The sequence below is a fragment of the Trachypithecus francoisi genome, unplaced genomic scaffold (genome assembly GCF_009764315.1).
Source record: "Trachypithecus francoisi isolate TF-2019V2 unplaced genomic scaffold, Tfra_2.0 Lachesis_group3, whole genome shotgun sequence".
NCBI lineage: Eukaryota > Metazoa > Chordata > Mammalia > Primates > Cercopithecidae > Trachypithecus > Trachypithecus francoisi.
In genome coordinates this window covers 73,040,132-73,051,072 of record NW_022681468.1, presented here as the reverse complement: position 1 = coordinate 73,051,072, position 10,941 = coordinate 73,040,132, and positions in this window count along the sequence as shown.

The window sequence follows — 10,941 nt, the reverse complement described above, 5'->3', positions numbered from 1 at the left end:
GTAGACAACACATTCCATACCTAGCAATACTCCCTCAGCTGAAATATCAGGTGACAGGTATCAGGTGCACACTTCACGTTCAAGCAGCCCCGCTGCTCAGACCACATGATCAGGCAGACCCTATGATTTTGTTTAGTGGTGGTAAAGGATACATTGACATTTAGGAAAAAGCCCAGTTGGAGAATCTCAATGCAATTTGAAACAAATCCAAGTCATCTGCAAAAGAGAAATACACACCTTTTCAAAAACCATCAAAACCAATAGAGATGATAAAGGAGGCCGAGGAGAATGGAGAGGCGAAGGGAAGTGAATATCAGTTGCAAGAAGGACTGCCTTCTGGAAGAACATCCCTTGAGAAGCCTGCAGGGCTGCCCCTGAGTGTTTACGGAGAAGCAGATTCAAATGGCACAGGAATGGCCTGTGGCCGCCAGGGAGATGTGCTGGATGTATCTCTCCTTAAGAAAGAACCTGCTACTCAGCTGTGAGGAGTACAGAGGGTTGACAGCTTTCTGAAGCAGTGTCTTTGGAGTATGTTACAACTTTGAACCAAGGCCACACCCTTTCCTGATGGTCCTCAAACAATGACTGAACATGATGGGGGTGCCAGGACCAGCCACTTCTGCCACGCATGGGGGTATTCCTTTAATACACTATATAACTCCCGACTTTTCCAGTGTCTCAAAATCTCTTTGCTTAATTCTGTATCCTCCCCATTTGCCTTTCATAAATCTCAGCTTTATGTCTGGTCTAAAAAACCTTCTCCCCAAATCCTCTTGCACTCCTGTCTCCTGAACAGACTGGGGTGATAAGTTAACCTCCAAGAGCCCTTTCTTTACTATTTTTCACATTTGTAAGAAAATAAAATGTAATCATTTTGCTGTCTTCCAGTTACATCATGCAACAGGTCTCTTTCAGGACAGTTTCCGATTACATGGTGAGAAGGGCATCCACACCATGGAAGGGCAAGTGTTCATGTGAGAATTATGGCCTCTTTTAATGGTAAGCATATTTTTTTGCATCCTTAGCTCCTGTTTCCTACATCATTCTGGAGTTAAAGTCTCAAAATATTACTCGAATTATTTGTTAGTCTCCTCTTCTGTCTCAACAGTACCTTTGTAAGAACTTTAAAGTCGTTTTCTTTCACTGGTATTTAACGAATGCTGATTTTAAAGGGGATCTAGTTTCTTTTTTTCTCATCCTCTTATTTTTTCTTCCTCTGGTATTAGTCTTTTCCGTTGCTTTTATTAAGCTATCTTTGAGTTCAGAAGGCTGAGAGAATTTTTTTTTTAAAGCAAGCTTGCCTACCAGCCAGTTTTATATTTTTCCCCAAGCACTCAACAGTCTAATCTTTTTCCCATTTAAAATGAGAATGAGTTTAGCAAGAAATTGACTTGATGTTAGGACAGGAGCTCCGGGAAGCTCTAATCTCAGTGACAGCCTTAACAAACCAATCCCGCTCTCTGGCCTCGTACATATTGAACAGGACCTGTTCTTTCTGGCCCTCCAGGTAGGAAAGTAAGCCTCTAAAGTACACTGGTGAGGGCTCTCTGTTCACTCTTTTGGTTTGTTCTTCTGTACTTTTAGGATTTGGGGTCTTTGCAATATATTTCCTACCCTTTTAGAAGCAGAAGACTATAAAACAGGAAGCGGACTTTGGTTGCTTTTGAAATGTTTGCTCTAGTTTTACTATCAGGGCAGCTCTCAAAACGGTGATATTTAGAAATTTCTTGAAATTTGAGTCTTTAAATAAATATTTTGTTTTTTGTTTTCTCTTTCCACAGGAAAAAAACTAATGACATACATTTTGTAGGCTAGGGAGAGGGAGTCTTGCCTCAGAGAAAATAGTATTATAATGATCTGTAACATTGCCTATTGCTTATATCAGTAAGTATCCATGCCAGTGACCCTCAAACTTTGGAGTACATCATAATCACCTGGAGAACATTTTAAAATACAGATTTCTGACCCCACTCTTGGCATGTTTTATTCAATAGGGGAAGGCCGAGGATTTGCATTTCTAACAAGTTCCCAGGTGATGATGATAATGCTGGTCCCGGGACCACTCTTTGAGAACCACTGATCTATGCCATTGCTGTCAGTACCCATTAGGAAAAAAAAGAAAAAAAAGAAAAAAAAAAAGCTCAAATTTCTATGAGCATTGTTCATTGAACTAGGGGGTCATGACTGTTTTATATCATAACTGAATTAACTTAATAGGGAAAGTTACAAACCCTGATTTATTTTAGAATAAATAATTGTTGAGATAAAACTGTCATTTCTGTTCTCAGCCTGGTGGGTGATACTGCATTCCTTTGTTTCTTACAAAAATGTATATGTGGTCAATTATTTGTAAAACAAAAACTGGAAACTAAAAAGTATAAGCTATGTTGAATACTCTTTAAATGTCTCAAATACTTATTGGAATCAATAGTAGATTATGAAGTTTTTTTCTGTAAAAGTAAGGCTTAATAAGATGCACTTTATAGGATTGTTATGAAGTTTAAACCAGAGTATGTACAGAATGCTTAACAGTGTCTGACAGTAGCAGATAATCAAGAAATATTGTTTCATTTTCATTTCTTTAACCATTTCAACACCATTAATTATTATTATTATTATTTTTTGACACAAAGTCTCACTCTGTTGCCCAGACTGGGGTGCAGTGGCCCAAGCTCAGCTCACTGCAACCTCCGCCTTCTGGGTTAAGCCATTCTCCTCCCTCGGCCTCCCTGGTAGCTGGAATTATAGGCACGTGCCACCACGCCTAGCTAATTTTGTGTTTTTTAAAATTTTATTTATTTATTTTCTTGAGACGAGTTTCATTCTTCTTGCCCGTGCTGGAGTGCAATGGCGCCATCTTGGTTCACTGCAACCTCTGCCACCCGGTTCAAGCAATTCTCCTGCCTCAGCCTCCCAACTAGCTGGGATTGCAGGCACGTGCAACCATGCCCAGTTAATTTTTGCATTTTTAGTAGAGATGGGGTTTCATCATGTTGGCTAGGCTGGTCTTGAACTCCTGACCTCAGGTGATCCATCCTCCTTGGCCTCCTAAAGTGCTGGAATTACAGGTGTGAGCCACCATGCCTGGACCCATTAAATTCTTTATGATGATATTTTTACAAATATATTTGGAAAAGTGAGAGAAATAGGAGAGGGGAAGTTAAAAATTTTATTACATGTTAGATTATGTTTCATTATGCATTGCAATAATTGGAATTGGGGATTTTTAAAAAAATTTATTTTTTACAACGAAAGATTAGATAATAGGAACACTGCCTTCAATACAGACTAGGCATGCTAGTTTAGACTATTATTAAAAATTCAAATTTTTTTGTTGATTCTATAGCCAAATCCATGTAATACTACCAATAATAACTTTTCCATTGAAGTACGTTTGCATGTCAGAGACTGTGCTAAACACTTTATATTGCTTACCTTGTTTCATCCTTATAATAACCCTGTTAGGTATCTTTTCTGACTTTTATGCATATTTGTTCATTGGTATCTCCTCTTACCTCTGATGAAAGCTTTGATGAACAGGGGCTTTGTTTTATACCCTGCTGTAGCCCTGCTGCTTAAAAGAATATTTGGCAGCCAGGTGTGGTGGCTCGCGCCTATAATCCCAACACTTTGGGAGGCTGAGGCAGGTGGATCGTGAGGTCAAAAGATCAAGATGACCATCCTGGCCAACATGGTGAAACCCTGTCTCTACTAAAAATACAAAGATTAGCCGGGCATGGGGGTGTGCACCTGTAATCCCAGCTACTCTGAAGGCTGAGGCAGGAGAATCACCTGAACCAGGGAGGCAGAGGTTGCAGTGAGCTGAAATCGTGCCACTGCACTCCAGCCTGGGCAACACAGCGAGACTCCATCTCCAAAAAATAAAAATAAATAAATACTTGGCAAATAGTAGGTGCTTAAGGAGAGTTTGCCAAAATAAATTCATGCATCAATGAAAGGCAGTCTTGAAGTTAAGCAATTTGCCCCAAGATCCTGGCCAGTATTAAAATCCAGGAGCTCTCACTCAAATTTTCCCTGTCCTGACCCTTCACATGCCCTGTAGAAGATGAACTTTTCTCAACTATTGAAAAAATATCTCAGGCATTTGTATTACTTTCTTTGCAGCTTTCAAATGCTAAGAATATAGTGTATGTAATATCAAAATGTTCTTTGAAAGAAACCTGTAGTTTAGGTAAAAATTCAGAATAAACTCAGGGTGAAGGTAAGAGCATCTTTTATAGAGAAGACTGCAGGAAACGAGTTACTCTGAGGCCTGTCTTTGTGTAAAACTGGACTGAAAATGGTAAGATATCTGGTATCACCAACAGGGGGTTCTCTCTTTCCCAAACTGTTAAGTGCCTGCAGTCTCTCCTTCAATGAAGGGTGTGGTTGAGGCTTGGTTGAAGCCATTTCTCTGAATCCCACAAAGTATAAACATGATGATGGGATAAACTTGATCCTTGTTATCCCTCCCTCGCATTATGAATATAGGCTAAAGGAACAATAGACGACCACAGTATTATTGATGTGCACATTTGCCTGAATTTAAGTTCTAAATCATAAATCAAATGAAAATCATACCTCATAATACAAAATTTCTTATTATACTAGAATTCTTAGAAATTTGTCATCTTCTTCCTTTTAACAAAAGGAAAAATGTTGCCACATTTTACTCCTATATCCCTTCCCCTTTGTCTTCATTGAAAATCAGAAGCATCTTTATCTGCTTACTGGTGAATACTTTCAAATTTGGTTATTTCAAATAAACACTGTTGAACTTAATCCTCATAAGCTTCAGTGAAGAGTTACTTCTAATATTTTCATTTCAGATTAAGTGGATTTCTATTTGTCTCTTAATTTTCAGTGGATTTTTGAATTGAACTGTCTTGTTCTACAATAATAGAACTCTTGGTTTTTATCTGGCCATCACTCTGTAATATGTACTTCATTTCCCAGCTCATTTCAGCCATTTGTGGCCATGTGACTAGATTTTGCCCAATCAGATGTGAGAGCAGTACACGTCATGCCCAAAACATGTTCTGAAGGGCAGTGTCCACGCCCTTCTCTCCCTCTCTCCTGGTAACTCTGTCCTGCGATGTGGATGTGGTAGGTGATCATCTTCAACTATGTGGATTAGCCCAACACCCCTGACATGGTGGAACAACAAGAGAGAAGAAACCCAGGCTCCTGAACCATCTACTTTTAAATGTTAACATGAGAGAGAAACAAACTCTGACTTATATAAGCAACTATTAATTTGGGTTTGTGTTACACAAAGCTAAGGTAGCTTCATGTACAGTATATTTTCCTTCTACATTGTTTAATATACCTTTTTAGAAAAAAGTAAAAAATAAGGAAATCATAATAAACCAAGATCTTTAGCAACACTGAAATCTCCAAGTGCAAATACTTTATATCACTTTTCAAAATCAAACAAAATAAGATTGCTGGGCATGGTGGCTCATGCCTGTAATCCCAGCACTTTGGGAGGCTGAGGTGGGTGGATCACCTGAGGTCGGGAGTTCGAGACCAGCTTGGCCAACATGGTGAAACCCCATCTCTACTAAAAATGCAAAAAATTAGCTGGGAGTGTTTGCATGTGCCTGCAATCCCGGCTACTTGGGAGGCTGAGGCGGGAAAATCGCTTGAACCTGGGAGGTGGAGGCTGCAGTGAAGCCAAGATCACGCCACTGCACTGTGGCCTGGGTGATAGAGCGAGACTCCAACAACAACAACAAAAGGATTGACAAAACTTTGGTTTAGATGTTTTCCCTCATATATAATAAGTTGTGATTCTCAGTGAATCCTCTTCAAGTTTATAGTTTTTATTGGCCATAACCACACAAGTGATTTTTTTTGGAGGGATCATTTATCAGTCAAAATAAGTAGAATTAAAAGTTTTGTTAGTGTATTAGCTTTGTACAAAGGTACACAGATAAAATTTCTATACACATCCTTTCTTGATCCCTCCAGACACAGAGACTGAAAAGTTGTCCCTATAAATAAAGAAGCATATTCTTCTAAAACTTTCCATTATGTATATATCTGACAGGGTATAATTTTGGGGCAAGATTATATTCATTTCTACATTACCTGATTAATTCTTCAGTGGTTTATCACCTGTTTGAAATATATCCTTGATTTGGTTTTGAGTCACTGGTGATAGATAGTGACCTAACTTCAAAAGGTTGCCGCACCCTATTTGGTCTGTACTCTGAGCAGCTGTCCAGGGTACTTAAATAAAATTAATTGTTGGAAATACTTAAGTTACAGATCTTTTTCCTTATACTTTTGAGCAAGTGAAGATGCTTTGCACAATAATTCAGTTTGTTTTCCTATTTTGAACAAGAACTTGAAATCCTCCTGCCTTAGAATAGTGATAAACAAAGAAATTATTTGTAGTTGCCTGTGGAAACCATGTTAGAAAGATCACGTTTTGAAAAGTGTTGTGATGTGTTGTTTATGATATAGAGATGATATGGTTAAAGATTATGTATATATGTTATAAATTTAGAGGACATTGACTCCCTCTGACCCCCAGTGCAAAAATTTCTCTTCTGAATACCTAGAAGATAGTCTTCTTGTCTGCTAAAATATGTGCCAGGTAAGGGAGGATCTACTTTTTCAGAGGTGGCCCTCTTCACATTCTGAATGATGGAAAATTTACTTCTGATATGAAACTTAATCTAGCTCCTTATATATTTCATCTTTCCAGCCTTCTGGAATATCATTCTCACTTATACATTCTCATAGCTTTCTCAGAGAATGGAGAAAAAATGAAGTTCCAGACCTGAGATCTTCAACATTAAGTAACTGAGTTCCTTTGATCAAAACAGTACTCACTTCCTGGATGATAATAATAGTATAAGGAAACAAAGTACCTATTTCGAGTTCTATATAAAATAGAAATCCTAATAAAGAAAATGTGGTACATATACACAATGGAGTGTTATTCATCCATAAAAAGGAATGAGAGCCTGTCATTTGCAATAACATGGATGGAACTGGTGGTCATTATGTTAAGTGAAGGCACAGAAAGACAAAGTTGGCATATTCTCATTTATTTGTGGGAGCTGAAAAAAATAAAACAAGTGAACTCACGGAGATAGAGAGTAGAATGATACTTACCAGAGGCTGGGAAGGGCAGTGGGGTGAGGGGGAAGTGGGGATGGTTAGTGGGTACAAAGATATAGTTAGATAGAACGAATAAGACCTAGTTTTTGATAGTACAACAGAGTGACTATAGTCAACAATAATTTATTTTACATTTAAAAATAACTAAAAGAGTATAACTGGATTGTTTGTAACACAAAGAAAGGATAAATGCTTGAGGTGATGGATACCCCATTTACCCTGATTTGATTATTCTGCATTGTATGCCTGAATCAAAATATCTCATGTACCCCATAAAAAGATACACCTACTATACCCACAGAAATAAAAACTAGAAGAAAAGAAATTCTAAGTACAACATTGGTAATAACCTGTTCATAATTTGATAGTAGAGCAATATAGAATTGTAAAGTACATTTTCACTCTTTTAAAAAATAAAAAAAAGAGAATTTTAATTTTTAAATTTATTAATAACAACTTGAGAATTGCATAGTATTAAGGCATCAATTTTTGGAGTGTGGGCTGAAGACCCTTTTGGGGTGCCTATGAGGGCAACCCTATTTTATAATAAAACTAAGACATTATTTTCCCTCTTCACCATGGACAAAAATTTAGCCAGCCATGGTGGTGTATACCTGTAGTCCTAGCTAATCAGGAGGCTGAGACGAGAGGATTGCTTGAGCCCAGGAGTTCCAGGCTACAGTGAGCTATGATTTTGCCACTGCACTCCAGCCTAGGTGGCAGAGTAAGACCCTGTCTCAAAAAAAAAATCATGCATGAACAAAAAAATCTATAGATCAATGGATTTTAATGGCCACAGTTATAAATATCTTATTACTATGATTTCAGATTCCACATTTTAACTAACTTTCAAGAAGCTACTACTTGTTGAGTTTTGGTGTAATAGCAAAGAATACCCATAATTATATGAAAAAGTGATTATATTTGAACTTAACTCTTTTCTAAGTCCATATCTATGTGAGGCTGGATTTTCTTCATGCACAATCAAAACAACATAGCATTATAAGAGATTGAATACAGAAGAGATATCTGTCTTCTACTAAGCCAGATATTAAAGAGAACCAATAATATAAAACAGTATCACAGTTCTATTTTTTGTTTGGGGATAAAAAAATTTAAAAAATGTTATGCTGTGTAATGAGTTTATCATTGTTATTTTTAAATGAAATAATAAGTTTATAGGTTTTACATTTGAATACAGTAAATATTCATAGATGTGATATATGTAATCTGAATCTCTTTCAGTGGCTCAAAAATATTAAAGGGGACTTGAGACAAAAATGTTTGTGAATCATTGCACTATGTAATACTTTAGTGAAATATTTCAATTATCCTTACCCTCATTGATTCAAAAAGATTTGGAATAAAATCCAAATATTCTTAATTCCAATAATAACCAATATAGAATCTGATATTCAAATTGTATTTACACTTTGTGAAGCTATTTTATTTTATGCCCCTGCACTTCTTGTATATGATTGATGCCAGAAGATTACCAACTTTTGTAAAAAGCAAAACTTCAAGCCTCTTTCTAGAAAAGTGCTCCTGACTTCATGGAACACGTGCAATCCTTTTACATGGCATCCTTCTTCACTTTGATGAAAAAGTTAGTCACTCATAATTTCAGGTACATTGTTGTAAGTTTAGAAGAAATAATTGTTTAGACTTGTCAACCTTCATAAACAGAACATGTAAATATTTTATAACTTGTCTGAGTAATCACTAAGACCTTTTCCATCACCGTGAAAAAAACCTGGAAGAGAACTTAGACGTTGGTCTTCTGGGAATGATTACCTTACATTGAGTAATGAACATGCGTTAGGCACGCACTAAGTACTTTATGTACTTTACATCAGTTAATGCCTACAATAATCCTTTAAGATCTATATTATTAGTTTTTTTCTTTCTTTCTTTTCTTCTTCTTTTTTTTTTTTTTGAGATGGAGCTTCACTCTCTTACCCAGCCCGGGTGCAGTGGTGCGATCTTGGCTCACTGCAACCTCCGCCTCCCGGGTTCTAGCGATTCTCCTGCCTCAACCTCCTGAGTAGTGGGATTACAGGCACCCGCCACCACACCCAGCTAATTTTTTTAGTAAAGATGGGGTTTCACCATGTTGGCGAGGCTGGTCTTGAACTCGTGACCTCAGGTGATCCACGTGCCTCAGCCTCCCAAAGTGCTGGGATTACAGGTGTGAGCCACCGTGCCCGGCCTATACTAGTTTTACAAAGTAAGGAACTGAGGCTTGGAGAAAGTAAACAAATTGCTTGAAGTCACTTAGCTTGTAAATGGTAGACTCACCTTCAACTCAGAGAACATAATTCATACCCTGTGCTCTTGACCATATTTGATTACTCTTCTCATCTGGCTTGGCTCCCAATCCCCATGCCAGTTTTGTGCATTTTACATAAATCTATTGTTGCCCTTATGATATTTTGCTGCAATTTATTTATTTACTATCTACCTCTTCTAATAAACTATTGGCTCACTAAAGGAGGAAACTGTGTCTGAATTCCCACCATACAGGACACATCTTTTTTTGCTGGATTGAATTAATACCCGGTTGCAGACGCAAAGAGAGCTTAAATAATATGCCTTTGACTACTCAGTCAGTGTGTGTAGCAAAGTTGGGATCTTCTGTCATAAACACTCTAGGTCAGTGGTTCTCAAATGTGGCGCCTGGGCCAACTGCATCAGCATCACCTAGGAACTTGTTAGAAATGCAAATTATTGGTCTCACTCCAGATTTACAGAATAAGATTTTGTAGAGGTAAGGCCCAGAAGTTTGTGTTTTAAAAAACCCTTCTTATAATTCTGATGCACCCTAAAGTCTGAGAATCATCTCTCGAGGGTGAAGGAATATAACAGTTTAATAAAAACAGAAAGCTTTACTGAGCATGCAGCTTAATAAATCCATGTGTTTGATTTGCTGTATCATTAAGCTTATGCAATATTATATCTTATTGAAAATGCAAAATTCATCTCAGAACTCTAATGTTTTTATTTTGAAAAAAATTCAATCCAAAGCAATTAGCTATTCCATTAGTCAATCAGGCACTGAATTAATAATTTTATAATCAATAAGAAAACTCAGTGAAGAAAAGAGTCCAATGGCTACATGGGTATGCCTACCTGGAAGAACCAAGTCAAGTAGAAACTCAAGTTCCGGTTAGCACTGTGTATAATTTCCAGGGAAACAAAAACTAGCCACGACCTGCAGATCTGTGGTACGGGTACCAAGTTATGTTTTAGTAGTTCCATCGAAGTTCCAATTACGCTGACAGTAATAGACACAGCAAACTACTAGAACCAACATTTAGGACTCTTGTATTCACAGGAAAACAGCAAATCAGTTCTCTAGAAATTAGAAATATTTCAATACCAACATCACATCCACTATCATGAGAAAATAAGCAAAAGAAACTTAAAAGATTGTTGTTTAAAGACAAATTTGCCTTTTAAATATGTTAAGAGTAGTTATTTTGCATTTAAATCAAAGTTCATTTACAGTTATATTGATTTGCACATGCTTTGGAATTATGTGTGCCACAATGTGTAAATATTTTAACTAAAATCCTCATTGGATTTCTGCAACCCTTCTCCACTAACACCAATTTTTCTAAACAGTGTTTCCTCCCCTACTGCCTGCTACTGAGTTTAAGAGCTAAAAGACTCTTCTAACTATAACTCTTCTTTTTCTAGGTATGTATTTATAAAGTCCTCTGAGAATTAGTTTAGCATAATAGCCCGAGATATTTCAGTTTGATATATGTAGTACTAATATGAAAAAATCCTCAGAACTCTTTTTAT